General features: G+C 45.5%; 1 protein-coding gene across 3 annotated transcripts in view; it reads right to left on the reverse strand.

Moving 5' to 3' along the window:
* LRBA (LPS responsive beige-like anchor protein) overlaps window positions 1-20,783 on the reverse strand; it is a 2,426,603-nt gene that overhangs the window by 385,870 nt on the left and 2,019,950 nt on the right. The window lies entirely within an intron of this gene.

Raw genomic sequence — 20,783 nt, forward strand, 5'->3', positions numbered from 1 at the left:
GCCGGTTGAAACATAGGCAAGAGGCCCATAGCTACCAATAAAGGCGCCTTCTCCAGGTTACACAGATTCTGTAAGCTCTTACGTACTCAGCAGCTGGACATATTGCCCCATCAGGGCCCCAAGCCTTCTAAAGTAGCGGTAGGTGACGCAGGCTGCGACGCCCATGAGCGTGCATCCGTATTTGATTCGGGGCCCGAACCCATCTCCCTCTCCTCCTGTCCCTCTGGATTCTCCCAGGTCGCCACCACTTCCCTCCATTGGCCAGCCATGGGGAGCTTCCTCATACCCTTAGATTCTTCCCAACTGAGTGCTCTACTCTCCGCTCCACCCCACACAATAACATCTCTATGCCAGGTCGCGAACCGTGGACCCCAGGCAGATTTCCAGGAAAGGCAGACTTTGTCAGAAAACCAACATTTTCTACACAATTTTGGTATTTTACTGGGACTTAGCTTATTTTTCCTAATTTTTGTACTTTCAACCTCCTTCCCATTAGTGGTAGAAATGGGTGTGAAACCAAACATGGATCCGGGAAAGCTAAACATTTCTTAAAAGTAAACAAAATTCTGAATTCATCATTTGTGTAGTCCTTCAAGGTATTCCTATGGCAAATAACAGATGAAATAAAAGAATATTGAAATTTAGTTGAAAACAACAGACAGGGAGTCATCCACGTTTTTGGTCCCGGGCTGACGGCAATCTAGGGAAACCTACTAGACACCTGGGGAAGTCAAGGGAGTTGTAGCTTTCATAGATTCCCCAATGCTTTATTACCCATAATCCCCTGCAAACCTCAAATGTAGCTTTAAAAAAAATCAAATTTTCCTTAAATTTCTGTGTGGTAAAGGTGTGGGATCACCAGGCCAACACAAATGTCCTACCACCCAGCATTCCCCCAGGTCTCCGGATAAACGTATTGTGGGGGCATCAAAATTATCTATCACAAAACGACCTAGTTTTGCAAGTGGGGCACATGCGTTTTTGGTCCCAGGCTAGGCAGCCATATAGGTAAACCCACCAAATCCAGACACTTCTGAGAACTAGACACCTGGGGGAGTCCAGGGAGGTGTGACTTGTGTGGATCCCCTATCGTTTTCCTACCCAGAATCCTCTGCAAACCTCAAATTTAGCTAAACAAATCAAATTTTCCTTATGCTTCTGTCTGGGATCACCGCGCCAGCACAAATTTCCTACCACCCAGTGTTCCCCTTGGTCTCCCGATAAAAATGATACCTCACTTGTTTGGGTGTCCAATGCAGAAGCGCTTAAAAACGTATAAAAAAAAATATATATAGAGCTTAGAGCTCGCTGTGCTGAGCCTTCAATATCTATATTTTTGGCCTTTCCCAGTCGCAGGTCCTCAGCCCACCCACACAAGTGAGGTTTAATTTTACTCGGCAGACAGAGGGGAATGCTGGATGGTTGGAAACAGCTCCAATGAAGGAGAGAGTCTGATAAGGAGTCAGGTGTGACTTTGGCACGTTGATAGTGAACTTCAGTAAATGAGGAGAGGCCCACCATAGTCTGGAGATGGGAAATAACAGTCTGGGGCGAGGACACCTTCAACAGCCAGTCGTTGAGATAGGGGGAAGATTGAAACCCTTAACCTGTGCAGATGAGCTGTGACTACCACCATCACTCTGGTAAACACCTGAAGGGTGCTGGTAAGGCCAAAGGTTAGCGCAGTGAACTGAAAGTACTCTTGGCCTACCTTGAACAGCAGGTAAAGCCTGTGTGCAGGCAGGAGGTGGATGTGAAAATACGCATCCTTAAAGTCCAATGCTACCAGCCAGTCTCCTTGGTCTAGGGCAGACAAGACCGGAGACAACGTGAGCATCTTAAATTTCTCCTTTTTGAGGAAGAGATTGATGGTTTGGAGGTCGAGAATAGGACAAACACCTTTGTTCTTTTTGGGTATCAGAAAATAGCTGGTATAATATCCACTGCCTACTTCTGATATTAGAACCCTTTCTATAGCCCGCGTGACCAGTAGAGCTGTATCTTTCTCTTTGAGCAAGATAAGATGATCCTCCATCACCTGTTCTTGAGATTGAGGTAAAGGTGGAGGGAAAGACTGAATAGGAAAGGAGTAACGATTCCGAATGATCTGCGAGATCCATTTGTCTAATGTTATGGACTGCCAGTGGAGGAGATTATATTAGATTCTCCCTCAGACTTGCTATCCAATGGTCTTACAGAACCAAACTAGGAGGACTTAGAGCCTGCAGCTGTCGGAGGGTTGGTGGCAGACAACTTCTGGCTACCATTCCCACAAGGTCAGAATGTACCAGGTCCTCGCACAACTTGGGAAGCCTGTGCAGGACGGCGCCTGGGGTATGGCTGATGCGGCTGAAAGCCCTTCCATTGCCACGAATGGGGCAAAATGCATACTGGGGGTGAGGTGTAACCGATAGGTCCAAGGACCTAGGCATAGCCCGCAAGTCCTTGAAGCACTCCAGCTCCTAGTCTGCCTTCTCTTTGGAGAGAAAAGTCCCATCAAATGACATGTCCATGAGGTTGGCCTGGACATCCCCCGAAAAGCCAGATGTTCTCCACGGTCGATTAAACCACTCTGCCAAGCAAGTCAGTCTTATCCAGACCACACTTAATGGCGAACTCTGCTGCATCCCTCCCATCTCTCTCACTGCTTGGGAGAGCACAGCCCGAGTCTCCAACAGGACCAGTGGGCAGCACTTGCGTAACCGTTTCCCATAAGGAATGCAAGAAACAGCCCAAAAGGCACGCGGTGTTCACCCACTGCAATGCTAGGCTGGCGGAAGCAAACATCTTTCCAAGCGCGTCCAGGGCCTTGGATTCCCTGTCCGGGGAAGCAGAAGGTAAAGTGCCATGGGATGTGGAAGCTTGGACCACCAAGCTCCCAGGGGTACGATGTTGGCTGAGGAAACTTGGATCACCCGGGGCAGCGCGATGCGGCATGCTATTGTCATGTTAACAGGGGCCCCTGTGCTAGGCTTGGACCACGTGTCCAAGAGGACATCCGTCAGAGCTTTATTAAAGGGCAAAAGGGGTTTGGATGAAGAAGCGCTTCGCTGAAGCACTTCAGTCAAGAGGATAGTCTTGACCTGCACTGAGGGCAGCTCGAGGCCAAGGACCTCTGCTGCCTTCTTCACCACCATAGCATAAGAAGCTCCCTCAAAGCCTACAACGCCATGGCCTAGCAGTCTGAACACAAATGCGTTGTGGTTGGCCCAAGACACATAAGCACACAAGGTGCGGGTCGGTAACCGACATGGCGCAGTGACAGGTGCCACACCTCTTAAACCCTACCTTTCTAGAGGTCATCCCTCAACACACAATGAAAAACGTCAAAAAAAGCATGTCAAAAAGAGACAGCGTAGTAGCTCTTCTCTGCATCAGCGCTAAATGGCGCAGAAAGAAGAGAACGGACGTCCATGTGCCTGGGTGGTGCCTATATTGGTGACCACAGTGTCCTATCCGGCACCGCCGCCGCCACATGGAGGCACTCAATGGCACTCGGGTATCCTGCTCATGCAAAAGTTTCTGGACTCAGTCTGACACCTGGGAAATTCAAAGATAATGAATCTGCAGCTAGAAGTCTCTATCAGATAGAAATGTGCAGCCAACTGACTTGTACTGAAAGGCTTACGCGAACATAGAAGTACGATCTATCTTTTGGTGGTATTATGCTGAGCTCAGCTATGGATTACACAGTAAATGTGTGAGATGCGAAAGATAAATTCAGGAATAAAATGAACGAAGGAAAAATCCACATAACTTGGGATCAAAAGCTTTGAATTTTGGACTTTTATTAAAAAATGCAGATAAGCGACTGGCAATCCTGAATTAGCTATTTCAACTGGAACATCAGGATAACAAAATCAACAGTAACAAATTCTGGCAATCGGTCAAACAGACATAGGCATGCCCATGCCTCACCGCTTTTTGGGCACATGTGGGGGGACATAATAGGGACAATAATGGGAACTACTAGCTGGGATTTAGTAGAGAGCTGTATAGTGGGCCTACATTGCCGCACTAAGACCCAGAAGGTGCCATTGAGGTTTGCTCATTTGGCATTACTTCTTGCAAATAGGTCCATCACCATTCGATGGAAGTTAGCTGCGCCACCAAACATACTTAGCTGGCATGAAGAGGTTGTCTGGTGGGGGGGGGGGGCGGAGAGTGCAATTATACGCAGAAAGGAATATAGAGGCTTGAGAAAAACACCAATTTCAATGGAGTGGGAAGCAATATTGGAATCCTTTAAAAATGTGGACCCTCCCATGCAGTGATGAGACCTAGGCCACTTACATCCCCCTTAACGATTTATGGATTTGGATAGCACAGTATTAGATGGGACATACATACGGAGGAAATAATTCATCCACTAAGGTGTGCAAACCTGGATTCAGCATCTTTAGGAAGTGTACGCTAATCACATTCCGGTAACTTAACCCCATGGTGAGCCAAGCAGTGAGTAGAGGAGTGTTGGGAATGTTGCTGGGTACGGTTATACGAGGCACTACTTTGCTATTGATGCAGGATACACCCACTGTTTGATATAAGAATGCACGTATATGTGGAGCACAATTTATCGCATGTTAATCAATTCAACAGTAAACATACAGGAATAATTGCGCTATGGATGTTGATTTATGTGTTTTAAATTCAATAAACTTTGTTTAAAAAAAAAAACCAGACATAGGCTACTTTTGAGTGTCTTAGAATGTGATCCAAAACATTCAAAATTGTAGTCTTCCTCCCATTTAAGGGTTGAAATCCTCACCAAAAATAAAATTTAATAAGTTCCTTTTATATTACTGAAACACTGCAGCGTGGAAAAGGTCACTCACTCAGCATCGCACTGTTCCCAAATATACGATTTCTAAAACATCAAGCTGTGGTCCAAGTTAGTTAGATAAACCTAGCAGCTCATAGTCTCAAAAGATAGGTTCTTAACAGATGCATACTGACCGAGCCCCAAATTGGCGATGTAGCATTCCAACAGATCCTACATACTCCACTTAATTTGTAAGGCAGAATCTTAGCTTCCTCCTGTCTTGTGACCACATCCTAAACTGCAGCAGCCCACATCAACAGTCACTAGACCTCATTCCACCAGAAATGGTGTTTGCTTTCTCTGATAATCCCCATCAATGAGGAGAATAAGCCAGGAACAAAATATATTGCTGATTGTGATGATGCTGTATCAGGTCTTCGCCTGGACTCAAATCCACATTGAATATACAGTATTTTTAACTTCATATTAAGTATCTCAATCGACCCCAAAGGCTCACATTATTCCCTACATTATCCCAGCTGTAAAGCTACCAAAGTAGGCAATATTCACCAAGTGCCAATCAAACATCATAATCTGGGCAGTGTCACATTCGAGCTCATCCATTTTGTAACCCGACTTGAAATGGAACCCCTCTACACAGCAAAACAAAACCCTTGCAACACTCCAATTTAAATCACAGTCAGAATACCCAGCCACAGGAAGATGATTAATTGAGCGAAAATCCTCACAATTCTTATTATTTAAAACCAATGGATAATCAAACGCAAATTTGTTTTTGCTTCCAATTATCAAAACAATGTGAAGCATACAAACTGAAGGATAATAGCTACAAAATACTCATACTAAGCAGTACACAGCCAACTTCCCTTCCATTGACGGGTTAGCTATACAGAAGTGAACTTACTGTGGTGCAAGTATCAGTGAAGGGCAGCTGAGGCATCAGAAAACTGCTGCTCATCAGCAATGTGCTTGATTCCTCGGGAAAGCAAGACCTTTCACACCTCCACACCACTTTAATTTGAGTAGTGTGGTAAGGTTGGGAATCAAGAAAAGAAAGGGATTTTTCTAAGTAATCCCTAGTCATTGCAAATAGAGCTGTTGGGTCAGAAAATGCTGGAATACAACTTAGAAAGTCAAGCACGATACAATCAGAAGTATTCCACAGATAATCATCTTTTGTTAAGCCTACTATCATCGAGGAAATGATAATTTACATGTCATATAGATTTCTGTGTGTGGCCAGTAACAGGACGAGAGCTATAAACCTGAATAGTTATTTTGGACGTTTTAGTTAGGGAAATATTCCCCATGGACAAGTTTCCAGATTAACCAAAATGGAACAGTTTGTCAGTTATCTGCATACAGACTGTATGTCAAGATAAAACAGCTCATATATATTATCTACTGGCGGTCGCCAGTAGATAGTTATAGTTAGGACCGTGTTTCCATAGGAAATCCGCAACATTCTATTTGGAATAACTTTGGTGCCGGTTGACGAATCCTCGCGAAATTTTCAGAATAGGTGGGGCGCTCCGCTCCGCTCCTACCCTGAAAGTCTCGGGGGGATTCGTGAAGCGGGGGCTGAGAAAAAAGGGGGGTCCCAGAACACGTTTTCCCCATGCAATTTTCCATAGGGACCTTTAATCCAAGGTACAGCCCGAACGGCTGAACAGAATTACTTGAAATTTGGCAGAGAGGTAGTCCTCAGGTCAGGGATGTGCCTTTTGCAGGTCTGGTGTCAATCTGTTCAGTAGTTCCTGAGAAAATCAAAAGTAAAATCATATATATATGTGGGCGGAGCCTAACCACACATCTCATCCTGAGATCTGATTGGCTGTCAGTACTTCATCCAAGAAGTGTTGGCAGCCATCTTGGGACCAATATACATGATAGCACCTCATTAAAAAGCATTGCAGTTAATAGAAGGTTTTAAGACTTTAGTTACATTATAAATCATTCGTTGATGGTACCATACTCATTTTAGGAATTGTGGTATGTTCTAAGGTGATTTCACCATGTGAAAAAGCCTTCTGCTGGGATATCATGATTGAGAGAAAAATATTTTCTCATGCTTTTTCCACAGAGGTTTGGAAGGTGATCTATAAGCTAAACTGAGAGCTTATTTTCTGTAAATTCACATTATCTTTCTCAGTCATGTGAGAATGAAGTCTGACATTCTCAGTAAAACATGTACATCCAACAAGGGCAGAGACTGTCAGTTGATTCCTTTGTGTTCTACTGCAGCTTCCCAGAGTGTTCCAAAGAACAACTAGAGCGCTAACAGTCCTACTTATGATAAACGTATGGCACACCTGAAGCCATCTTGCTTGGATTAAAGTGGTAACTCTTAAAACATTTAATTTAAAAAGGAACAAAATGAGGGGGTTCATTTTTCCATAAAAAGTATGATTAGTGCTGCAGAAAGAAAAATTAGGGCACATTTTGAGTGACTTCTCAAATCCTCTTCTATTTCATTAAAAAATTCTGACATGCAGACTGAAACATGCACTTTCATTACCAGCAGCAGTTTTCCCTGGTGAGCAGTAGCTTTACTACAGTGATCTAATGAGCAAAAAGAGTGCTAACATTCTGAATTTATGGCAAATGTGTGACACATCTGAATGCCTTCTTGATGGAATCAAAGTAAAAAACTGAAAGTATTTCCTACTGAGGAGACTGCAGTAAATGAGGAAATTAGGAAACTTCATAACAAATAAGTCTGCCAAGATGGCCACCAGAGACAAAAGAGCCCAAATGTAGCCCAAATATCACCCAGATGTAGCCCAATGAAAGAATGTCCCAGAGTGTTCTTAAAAACAACTAGAGTGCTTACTGTCTTCATTATGACAAAAGTATGGCACACCTGAAGCCATATCGATTGGAATAAACTGGTAACACTTAAAACATTTAATTTAAAAAGGAACACAATGAGGGGGTTCATTTTGCCATAGAAATTATGATTAATGCTGAAGAAAGAAAATGAGGGCACATTTTTAGTGACTTCTCAAATCCTCTTCTATCTCATTAAAAAATTCTGACATGCAGACTGAAACATGCACTTTTAATACCAGGAGCAGACTTCCATGGTGAACAGTAGTTTTACTACAGTGATCTAATGAGCAACTAGAGTGCTAACATTCAGAATTTATGGCAAATGTGTGACATATCTGAATACCTTAATGATGGAATCAAAGTAAAAAACTGAAAGCATTTCCTACTGAGGAGACTGCAGTACATGAGGAAATTAGGAAACTTCATAACAAATAAATCTCCCAAGATGGCCACCGGAGACAAAAGAGCCCAAATGTAGCCCAAAATCACCCAGATGTAGCCCAAATATAGCCCAATGACAGAAGTGTGCAAAACACTTATTATTTTGTGTTTTTGCAGTGTTATATAGTGCAGACTTGTCAGGTATTGGAGTGCTTTACATGAGCATTGGTTACATCACACAAGAACAAATTCATTTTGGTTGTAGACATGGGGAGACTAAGTGATTTGACCAGAATCACAGAATGCCGAGCTGAAACAGAAACTCCAACCTGGTTACCCAGTTGCAAAGTCTGCAGTTCTGGAAGTAACACCACATCCTCTCCCCTAAGTGCAACATTTAATCAAGTGGTCAACTGGATAAAAAAACATAAAGGTAACAAATAATTTAAAAGTGCTTTCTCGCTATTTGAAAACTCAGAAAATATGTCCTTATTTTAGTCTTTTAGAGCACTACCATAATTTTGATGCCAATAAGACCCTCTCATATATGTAATTTCTTAAGGAAATGCTCTAGGTATTACAGTTTTGATTACATCAAGATGACGTCAGGCGTTCCACACTTTTGTAATAAATATAGAATGTTAGCAATCTAGTTGTTCATTAGGATACTGTTGAGAGGCAGAGGCCAGGGGCACGGACTCTGAAAATTGAAGGCAGGTAGGAGGGTGCAAAGGCAACAATTTAACCACACTGAGCAGGCAGGAAGGGCCGTGGCAGCACAACAGACTATGGAGGGCAGTGGAAAGGGGGGCAGGGGCAACAAACCAACAATACAGGACTTGCAAGAGAGGCTGTGGCAATGTAATAGACCATTGTGGGCAGAAGGAAGAGGCAATGGTAGTACAACCATACATGCCAACAGACCCGATTCAGCCAGGAAACGTCCAATGTTTTTAAGCTCAAATGGGCTTTTTTTTAATCTGTCTCCTGTCTACCATCTCCTCTTTTTCAATGTAACTCAAAGGGGAAAATCAATACCACAGTTTTTTTTCAAAATCTCCCTCTTACCAAGTTCAAAATGTTCAAAAGTATGGTACATTGGATCATGGAAGGAAATGGGGTAGGGACATGGACTTGGATAACAGAGGACAGGAGGGACATGGAGAGGTGCACCAAACTGACCCTGCAGGGCAGGCATCAGGGTTTGCAGCAGCACAATACACCACACAGGGCATGCGGGACGGGTATGCAGCACAACAATCCATAGAAAGCAAGAGGGAGGGGACAGGACCATGCACATGGACAACAGAGAACAGAGGGGCAAGAGGCAGGACCATAATGGACAGACAGGAGAGAAAGCTGCAGCATAACAGACCATAAAGGGCAGGAGGGATGGATCAGGGGCATTACAATGGAACAGACAAGCCAGGAGGGAGGGAGTAGGGGTCTGCACATGTAAACAGAGGGCTGGGGGCAAGGGGGCAGGGCAGGAGCAGCAAGATAGCCATGGAGGTCAGGCAGGATGGGCACTAGAAGCAAGACACACCATGAAGAGCAACAGTGAGACTGTGATGGCATACACACAGACCATGGAGGGAAGGTGGGAGGGGTTCAGGGGCAGCTAACTGACCACACAGGGAAGGTGGGAGGGGCCATGGCAGCACAGAAGACCATGCATGGGCAAGAAGGAGGGTGCAGGGGCATGCACAAAGGACGATGGAGGATAGAAGGGAGGGTCAGGACCTGTGCACAGACAAGAAAGTTCAGGGGAAGGGGCCTCACAACAGACCGCACGGGGCAGTCAGGAGGAGCAGTTGCAGCACAACAGACATGGGAGGGCAGAAGGGTGTGGCAGTACAATGGACCATGTAGGACAGGAGGAAGAGGATAGGGGCATGGCATGTGGACAGGCAGGGTGGAGGTGGCAGGGGCAGGTTACAGTCATCTGACAATGCTAGGCAGGTGGGAGGGGAGTGGTAGCTCAACAGAACACTCCGAGTAGATAGGAGTGGCAGGTCCATGGAACATGGTGGGCAAAAAGGATGGAGCAGGGGCATGCACAAAGACATCGGAGGGCAGGGGGAAGGAGAATAGGGGCAGCAAGCTAAGCACAGAGTTTAAGCAGGAGGTCAATGATGGGGCATAGAATTGGGCAATGGAGGGAAGGAGGAGTGGACTGGTACATCATACTAAATTGAGGGCAGTGGCAGCACATCAGACCATGCATGGCAGGAGGGAGGAGGCTAGTCCATGGATTCACACAACAGAGGATAGGGAGGAGGGGGATGGGGCAGCAAGCTAACTGTTCAGAGAAGGCGGGTATTAGGAACTTTATTGTTTTTAAAACGTGTGTCTGTGCGAACTACTTAAAATATGAACAAGTATGCAGCATAATCTCACTTTTATTCAGGAAGAAGAGGACGTTTGTGACTGTGACTCCGGGCTCACTTGGCAGAAACACCCCCTGACCCTCCACCCCCTATCGCAAAATGTAATGCCCGTGAAAAGGGTAGGTGAACACAGTGTTATATAGAACATAGTCCTGAGAGCACGATTGAAAATGAAAACTAGATATAGTGTATGGTATAAACTATGCACCAAAAAGTGTGATATAAGATGAACCGGGCGTGAAATATAATATGCAATACATTGTGCGCAATGACAGATTAATTGGAGAGCGCGAGATAGCACAGGCACTAGCGCGTGCTATGCGATATGCGCCTTGGAGTGTAATATGCACAGGGCAGTGTTGTGTAACCTAACTAGTCTCTAAAGTTGTAATATAAAATATGTGCTGGGGAGTGTAACGTTGCATATGCACTGTGACAAAGATATGGATCCCAGATTGTAATATGTATGGCATAGCACTGTGCGTTATAACATAGGCATCGAGGAAGGCACGTTAGATGGGGCAATATAACCCGTGCGAAGACAAGTGTGGCATGACATATTCACGGGGTGGTGTTACAGTGCACATGGGCTAGAGAGTGTCATAGCATATGCACTAGCTATTGGAATACAACACAGAGGTGTGTGGCACTCAGCAGGCAATGGTGGGTGTAACACAGCATTGGGCTCTGCCAGGAGCGTGCTGTGACTCTCAAGTGATGTTCGTCCCCTTTCCAGAGAGTAAAATAAAAAGTATTACACATCCGGCAGTGGATGTGTGTTTTACTAACCGTGAGGGGGGTTTCTTGCATAGTTTTGGTCGAATTTTTGTCGAATCCCCTTTGAATGGCTTGGTGTGCATGCGTATTAAATGTGTCCGTCAATAGCTACCCATGTTTGTATAAATAAACGACAAGGGTGTCTACCGGGATTAGGCACGGTAGGGCATCAGACATGTCAGAGCTTCACTAGTGGTGTAAATACATTCCAAGTGGATTCATTGTATGCATAGTCGCCTTTTAATGAATATCACGCAAATCGTCATGGTGATAGGTACGTACGGTTTGTCCAGCATGTCCTAGGTGTGTCTATAAATATATATTTTTTAAAAATAATAAAAAACAGTGGCCGGCCCTGGGGATTGGGGTCAAAAAAATATAATTAGGAGACAGGCCCTGGGGGATGGGGTCATCAGGGCCAATAAATTAGAATAAGAAGGGGAACCACACAGCCCCCCTTCTTAAAAAATTAAAATAAATAAAAGACTGGCATCGTGCCGGAGGCCACGCCCCCTCCTTGCAGCACTCTGCAAACACGCCCCCTGGCGAGTTGTAAGTTGGGGAATGAATTCCTCTTCAATACTGAGGGTCCCTGAGGGCCAACTAGCCCAACAGGCATCTCCAGTATGCACCAGGGAGCTGCGCTGCAGACAGGTGTTCTGAGGCCAAGCCCCTTTTTACACCTCTCTGCAACGCAGCTCTGTGGCGCGTACTGGAGGTACCTAGTGGTCTAGTTTGACCCTAGGGACCCTTAGGATTCAAGGGGACTTAATCTCTCAACTTAGAACAGCCACAGGGCGCGTTTACATAGTGGTGAAGGGAGGGGACGGGGCCTGAGGTGACGTGTGCAAACACGCATTATGGCACATTTTAAATTGGGGATATAATTTTCCTTCAATACTGAGGGCCCCTGGGGGCTAACTAGCCCACCAAGTGCTTCCAGTAAGCGCCACTGAGCTGCATTGCAGAGAGGTGGTCCAGGCCGTGCCACTTTTTACACCTCTCTGCCACGCAGCTCTGTGGCACTTAGTGGAGGTACCTAGTGGGCTAGTTGGACCCTAGGGACCCTCAGGATTCAAATGAACTTAATCCCCCAACTAAAAACGGACACAGGGCGTGTTTACACAGTGGTGAAGGGAGGGGACGGGGCCTGAGTTAACGTGTGCAAAAACGCCCTGTGGCCTGTGTTAAGAGGTAGTTTTAATCCCCCGGCCCTATTATATACTAGGGGCTTACAGAGGAGGTCATGCTAATCACAGGGGGACCCCAACGCATAATGTTCCCTAGTGTATGTAGGTGTTTTCACTGTATTCTAAGTGTCTTTTAACATAGCACTGGCTCTAGGACTGGTTAGTCAGACTCAGTTACCACCAGTATCCGTCTGAAAAAGTTGAGGGTACAGGATGATTTTGCAACAAGGCTTCTTTCTGCTCTTCTTTTTGTTCTTTCTGCACGTTATCCTTCTTCCTGCACTTTTCTTCGTCTTTGAGGACTTCTGTTGCTTCTTTCTGCATTTCTTTTTTTTCTTTCTGTGCATTTTTTCTTCTTCCTTCACGTGTCCTATCTCTGTAGGCATAGTTAGAAATTAGCATTTAAAAAACCTTTGAAATTCACAGAAAAAAACCATAGGTTTCAGGCACGTTATAGTTAGGAATTAGCATTTAAAAAACCTCAGAAATTCACTGAAAAAACCATAGGTTTCAGGGGTGTTCTAGTTAGCTGGACTTTTCACTTGTACAAAACCATTGAAATTCCCCCGTTATAGTTAGTTCAGCTAACTATAACTCGCGCGCCCGCAATGCACTGCTGATGACGTCACATATTACATCACTCATGACATGGTCAGTGACATCACTCATGACATCACTGACGACATCTCAAATGACATCACTGATGACATCACTGATGACATCATCCTTGTGATAGAGTGGCAGACCTCCTCTCACCCTAATATAACCTTTGATACACACATTCAAAAATAGAGACTAAACTTTTCAAAACAATGGACATACCAATACCAGTTACAACAACCTCTTCAGTAATTCTAAGATCCACATACACATCCACTCATTCACCAACAGTCCTATACAGTCACTCATACATGTATTCACTCATCATATGTACTCATACACCTATACATCCTCTTACACAATGCCACTCATCCAGAGTTACTCACACACATAGTCACTCATGCTAATAAAGAATCAAACATACATTTATTTGCATATACAGTTATACACACACCACCACACTTACTTCTACGGAAACTTACACATACTTAGTCTTTTAAACAATCACTTATAGAAACACATACTTATTCATACAGGAACTCTTTCAATCTCTCACTCTCACATATACTCACTTATATACACCAATAGTCACATATACTAGTTTAAAACATATGTAGTTACTCATAAAGACACTATTGAGACAGTCATTCACTCACTAACACACCCATACACACACTCATCCACCCATAGTCCTGCACACATGCTGTCTTCAACACATACAAAGAGTGAGTCACTCATTCATGCACCTATGCACTACGTAATACCCCCCACCGAACCATGCAGACACTCAGACTGATACTCAAAAAACCAACTAATAACCTATATAGACACCCATGTAGCTACTCACCAACCCATGCAGCCACTTATACACAAAGTGAGAGACTGATACAGATATTTACATATTTAAACATTACTCACTTAATCAGTCAGTTACACAATCAATTTTTCAAAAACAAATCATCCATTTAGACACTTATATACCCATTTATTCTTCCATCGACCTTGAGATATACATATATAAAACATATTTAATTTCCAGAAAAACACACATTCACTGGATGATGTCATCAGTGATGTCATTTGAGATGTCATCAGTGATGTCATGAGTGATGTCACTGACCATGTCATGAGTGATGTAATATGTGACGTCATCAGCAGTGCATTGCGGGCGCGCGAGTTATAGTTAGCTGAACTAACTATAACGGGGGAATTTCAATGGTTTTGTACAAGTGAAAAGTCCAGCTAACTATAACACCCCTGAAACCTATGGTTTTTTCAGTGAATTTCTGAGGTTTTTTAAATGCTAATTCCTAACTATAACGTGCCTGAAACCTATGGTTTTTTCTGTGAATTTCAAATATATATATATATATGATTCACAACACCAATACAGCCCCTGGAACAAGCATCATTAATGACCAACAGATGCAGTGAAGCCACACAAGTGCCAATTACACTTAGTGTTGGTAGTTGAAACACACAAACTTAAAACAAACACTGCTAGATACATTTGAGGGGAAAGACACAACCCATCTCCTCTTTTTCAGGCGAGCCTGTATCCTCATCTGCCTTTGACTTGTCACAAAATGTAAACTGCAACTGCATTAAACCAGCACTCTCAAGCTACCTACCTCCACCCTTAAATAGGTGTATTCAGGCACCTTAAACTTTGGAACTGCCATGTTTCAAAATGAGACTGTTCAACAGCCTTTCAGCTCATCAAACAACATTAACAACAGCGAGCACTCACCACTCTTTTAGATTTAAACTCTGGACCCCACCCCTATGAATAAGAAGTGAGAAAAAAGCTGAATTCTTACTAGTGGCAGGCCGGTTGAAAAATTATGTCTGCAAGTTGGTAAACGTGGCAGATGTATTGAAAAGAGCACAATTTCAAACCAACAGAAGCCATATATGGATGCCGAGGCAGAGTGCTTTCTGAATCTTTATGTAGAACCTAGTCTTTGTGTAGAAATTGGAAAATGCAATTTTGGATGATGAGTTATACAGTTGCCTAAAATGAAATGTGAACTGTAAATGCAACGAGCAAGTTACTTACCTTCGGTAATGCGTTTTCTGGTGGTTATAGTATCTGCCTGTGGATTCCTCACCTTGTGAATATCCCCTGCGCTAGCAACATTCGGAAACTTTTGTAGCTCTCCACGCCGGCGGGGACGACGTCACAGAAGCACGGCTCCGCTCGCGGCTCCGCTGATGTCACTGGATCCATAAAAAGACCTCGTCGGCGTGATGACGTCAGTTCCGCCCTTTTTCCGTGCCTTCGAGGCACACGGACTGACTGACAGCAATATATATACAAAATAAAACACAGTGTGAAGATAATACAGGAAGACAAAAGAAATAGCACTCTCCCTTTGACAGAAATAAATGAATTTTGAAACATCATAACTATTGTAGGTAACGGGGAGGTGGTTGGGACAGTGAGGAATCCACAGGCAGATACTGTACCGACCAGAAAAAGCGTTACCGAAGGTAAGTAACTTGCCCTTTTGATGGATACATCTGCCAGTGGATTCCACACCTTGTGAAAAGATTCCTACAGCAGTCCCACTCCCAGAGGAGGGTGTCCACCCTTCTATACCAGAAAGTCCTGAAGGACGGAACGAGCAAAGTGTCCGTTCCTCCTCACCACGGAATCCAAGCAGTAATGCTTCGCGAAAGTGTGGAGGAAGGCCCAAGTTGCCGCTCTACAAATGTCCTCCAGAGGAACACCTCTAGACAAGGCAGATGCAGAAGACTTTGCCCTGGTAGAATGAGCCCTTATACCCTCTGGAGGTTCCTTACCGGATAAGGAGTAAAACATATTGATGCACAAGATAATCCATCTGGAAAGGGTGCGCTTGTGCACCGCTCTGCCTTTCCTGCAGCCAACAAAGCCCACAAAGAGCTGGTCTTCCACTCGAAAGTCCTTAGTTCTATCGAGGTAAAAGCTCACGCCCTCTTAGGATCCAAGCGGTGAAGCCGCTCCTCCTCCTTGGAAGGGTGAGGGGGAGGATAGAAGGTAAGAAGGGCAATGGACTGCCCCAGATGGAAAGGAGTTACCACCTTAGGCAGAAAAGCAACCCTGGTCCTGAGTACCATTCTTTCAGCATGAATGGTCAAGAACGGGGGTTTTGAACTCAGAGCTTGAAGCTCACTTACCCCTCCTTGCCGAGGTAACGGCAATGAGAAAGACCGTTTTAAAAGACAACAGCCTTAAGGGACACTTGTGCAAGGGCTCGAAAGGAGAACCCATCAGGTAAGTTAAGACAAGATTTAAGTCCCATTGAGGCACAATAAAAGGAGTAGACGGAAACTTATTGGTAAGGCCCTTAAGAAATCGTAATACAATAGGTGACTTAAACAAAGATGTCTGATCCAGCAAGCAAAGGAAAGCCGACAAAGCCGATAAATATCCCTTAACAGTAGCTACAACAAAGCCTTGCTGAGCAAGAGAAAGAGCAAACTGAAGAATGTTGGATAAACGAGCCCTCAAAGGGTCAATAGACTTCTCCCCGCACCAAAGAACAAATTTAGACTACCTATAAGAATAGATAAGATTTAACCCCTTGTGTGCCCCGCCCTTTCCCCGCCCTGTGCCGGGCGTTGAATTAGCGGGCGGGGTTCATGACGAGATAGTCTCGTCATGGGCACAGCGCAACCGCGGCCCATGACGAGACTATCTCGTCATGGGCACTCAAGGGGTTAATGGAAAGACGTCAATTTGTACAACAGCTGGGTTGTAACTTGTAGATGATGAAGCACCTTCTCTGGCGACTCCGATTTGATCAGCCAGTCGTCCAAATAGGGAAAAACTGGAATCCCCGACCTTCTGAGATGGGCTGCCACCACTGCCATCACCTTGGTGAAGACTCGAGGTGCAGTGGTAAGACCAAATGGAAGGACCACAAACTGATAATGTTGCGACCCTACCGTAAAACTGAGATACTTCCGGTGCGACTTCAGGATGGGGATGTGGAAATACGCATCCTGCAAGTCGATCGACACCATCTAGTCCTCCCGTTGCAGCGCTTGAAGAACCTGCGCAAGGGTGAGCATCTTGAACTTCTCTTGCTTCAGAAAAAGTTTCAAGATCCTGAGGTTTTGAATTGGACGTAGCCTGCCATCCTTTTTCGGAATCAGGAAATACCGGGAGTTGCATCCCTGACCACTCTCCTGCTCCGGAACCACCTCTATCGCACCTTTTTTTAATAACGAAAGGACTTCCTCCTGCAGGAGAAGAAGGTGGTATTCCGAGCAAGTACCTTGACAAGGAGGGTAATTCGGAGGGAATTCCCGAAAGGGAAGGGCATACCCATTTTCTACAAAATCTAGAACCCAGAGGCCTGAAGTGACCGATTCCCAATATTGTAGAAAATGGGTAAGCCGGCCCCCCCACAGGACCAACATGATCCAGAATGGTGGATCTAGGGCTGCTTTGCAGTGGTGGAAGGGATGGAGGAAGAGGAGGAGGAGAGCTGCCGACCTCAAGCACGACCTCTGATTCTGCCCCTGTAGCTCTTATACAGGGTGTTCTGTTGCTGTTGCTGCTGTTGGGGCTGCCTGTAGGTCCGAAAGGACAACCTTCCAAAGCCTCTGTACCTCCTAAAAGAACACCTAGGTTGTGACTGCAGACCCAGAGATTTGGCAGTTTCATTACTTTCCTTAAATCTCTCTAGTGAAGCATCAGCCTTTTTTCCAAAAAGCCCAGAACCGTCAAAAGGCAGGTCCACAAGCGTTGCCTGCACATCAGGGGAGAACTCAGATGATTTCAGCCACGCACTCCTCCTTGTGGCAACAGAAGAGCCCATAATTCTGGCGACAGAGTCCGCAGTATCCAGGCCACTCTGGATAACCTGACGTGCAGCCGCCTGTGTGTCTGACAGCACCTCATTAAAGTTCCGTCTGTCCTCCTCTGATAACTTGGGGGCAGTTGTTTAGCGGAATCCATGAGAGCATGGATATAACGGCCCAAAAGACAGGTGGCATTTGTCGATTTTAAGGCCATACTGGCCGAGAAGAAGACTTTCTTGGCTGATTGGTCAAGTTTTTTAGCATCCCTGTCACTAGGGACCTGAGGAAAGGCACCGGAAGACCTCTTAGAGCAAGCAGCCTGAACCACCAGACTTTCCGGAGAAGGATGAGAAGTACGAAAGTCTGGATCACTTGGAGCTGCCCTGTACCTTCTAGCCACAGTTTTAGAGACCGCAGGAGCTGAAAAGGGCTTTCGCCATACCTCCATGACTGGTTCAGTGATGGCCTCATTAAATGGTAGTAAGGGCTCTGTCACAGTGGAGGGAGAATGTAAAACCTCAGTGAGGATGTTTGGCTTGAATTCAGCAGTTGGTAGCTGTAGATCCAAAAGCTCCGCTGCTTTTCTAATAACCGTGTGGTGGGGGGCCACATCTTTACAGGGAGTATCAGCTGGAGGAGTAATCTCCCACTCTGGTGATAAATCCAGGCCACTAGCCTCTTTCAACTCTTCAAACAAATCATCAGACTCCATGAGGTCACCCTCTTCCATCTCCTCAACCTGGTACCTTTGCTCTTCCAGGACTCTTTGAGCTTCTCACCTGGACCTAATCCTCATGACCGGCGTCGGCGGCCCCGCAACCGACTCCGATGGCGCCAGAGCCGACGTCGAACACGGATCCGGAGGGGCAGCCGGAGTCGAACGAGGTTGTGCTGGAGCCGGTAAGGATGGAAGTGGCGTCGATGTCCTCGGCGCCGGGAAATGCCAAGACGGCGTCGCCGGGAAAAAAGGCATAAATGGAGCCTGAGCGTAGGCTTGAGGAACCCCCAAATTGAAAGCAATTGGACCCATGGGACCCGAAGGTGCTCCAGAGGGGTACATCGCTCTAGTGAAGACTCCATACATCGCATTCAAATAATGCGATGGATATTGTCCCGGGCCTGGAAAGGGGGGATATGGCTCAGACTGAGGCATAACCAGACTCGGGCCAATCGGCGCCGACGGTGGAGCCAGCAGGGTCGAAGACTCATTAGGAGCTGGAGCTTCTTCAACTGGAGCCGGAGAATGTGCCGGCTTCGGAGATGGAGCCGAAGAGTGCTTCGGTGAAGCCGCAGGAGAGGTCAGGCAAACAGGAGAAGCAGGAATTGAGACAAGAGAGGGAGACACAAAGTCCTTACGACGTAGAGTAGGCGAAGTCTATCTCGGAGCCGCTTCTTTATCCTAGCGGTGTCGAGAACCATGCCGCTTCTTCTTTTTTTGCTTCTTGGACTTAGAAGCATGCCCCGACGTCTACTTCGATGCCAACCTCAACCTTGATCTGGATCGTCTTCGACCTCTCTTCTCTTTTTTCATTCTTGCAATAAACAACTTGGCTTCTCTTTCTTTTAAGGCCTTAGTACTCATCTTTCGACAGCAAGAGCATCCCTCGACGTCTTGATCCGACGACAGGCACCAGACACAGTCCTCGTGCGGATCCGTAATGGACATGTGCTTACCGCACTCCCTGCACGGCTTGAATTCAGACTTCTTTGTCGACATCTTTGACAAGAAGCAAGAAGAAAGAGAGACACCAGCAGAAAACACAAAGTAACTAGCCAAAGCTACGGAGAGTCCCAAAAAACCGTTAGCGTCGACGGCGCGTAAAAAAGGGCACCGACGTCATCACGCCGACGAGGTCTTCTTATGGATCCAGTGACGTCAGCGGAGCCGCGAGAGGAGCCGTGCTTCTATGATGTCGTCCTCGTCGGCGTGGAGAGCTACAAATGTTTCTGAATGTTGCTGGCGCAGGGGATATTCACAAGGTGAGGAATCCACTGGCAGATGTAACCATCAGAAAAGCCTATTTTGAGGTGGCTGCATAGGACCAACTGGGCACAATGGGCCATGGTTACACGAGCATTTTAAAAAAGCCTCAATGGCTTGGTATTTATATGGGATAAATTGGTTTTGTGTCTGCTGAAGACACCACATTTTAGGTGAAGAGATAGTCATCTTTAGCTGCTGTCCAGGACAGCCTCCATGAAGGAAATTCTGTAGACTACGATCTAGGAGGACTGCCCCACAAGGACTGAAAGGACCACCCATTGAAGGAAGAGGATCCCGAAAAGGGGGTGAGAAACTTTCTGAACAGAGGGGGGCCAGACCAGTCAAACACTGTGGTAGGGATAGATGTTGAATCCCTACGTATGAAAGCTGTGACTACTGCCATGGTAAGGACATGGCAATCAAAACCAACCTGAAAGGGAGCAGATTGTATTGGCAATGAACACGATCTCTCATTCCTAAATCATTCAGAATCATTTTTCACCTGCCTGAGGAAATAGGAACATTTGAATTCAATTGCAGATCATCAGTCCCCACCTGTTTCGCAGAATGTGGGTGTCCCAGTACCACAATCATCAAAGGCAACTTTGTGATAAAGAATCTGAGCTGTATGTGTTCTCCGAGTTCTCTTTATTGTGTTATGTTGTCTGAATTGGGCACAAAGTGACTCCTATGCAACGTCTCATTACACAACTCTGCACTCGAAACACAATTCTGCTAAATGTGCGCATGACGTGCTGTTTATTATCGTTCATGTTTTAGTAGCTTATTGATACCTCAGCCACTGACAATATCCTAGCTGTGTAATGCAATGACTAATGTATTGAGTCTTTGCTGCTGCAAGGAAGGGAGGGCTAGCAGGTGCGGTGATACCACCAACACAATGTATCTGTATTGTATGCTTGATAGGTGTTCTGTCGAAGCACCCATTTCCTGTTGAATACATGACATAGGTGTTTAGATGTTCAGCCCACACTCCTCTCCTTACTTGGGCACAAGTCAATATCTGAATTTGCCTCTTTCCCACGTCAGGA

This window comes from Triturus cristatus, chromosome 2_2 (genome assembly GCF_964204655.1).
Source record: "Triturus cristatus chromosome 2_2, aTriCri1.1, whole genome shotgun sequence".
Lineage (NCBI taxonomy): Eukaryota > Metazoa > Chordata > Amphibia > Caudata > Salamandridae > Triturus > Triturus cristatus.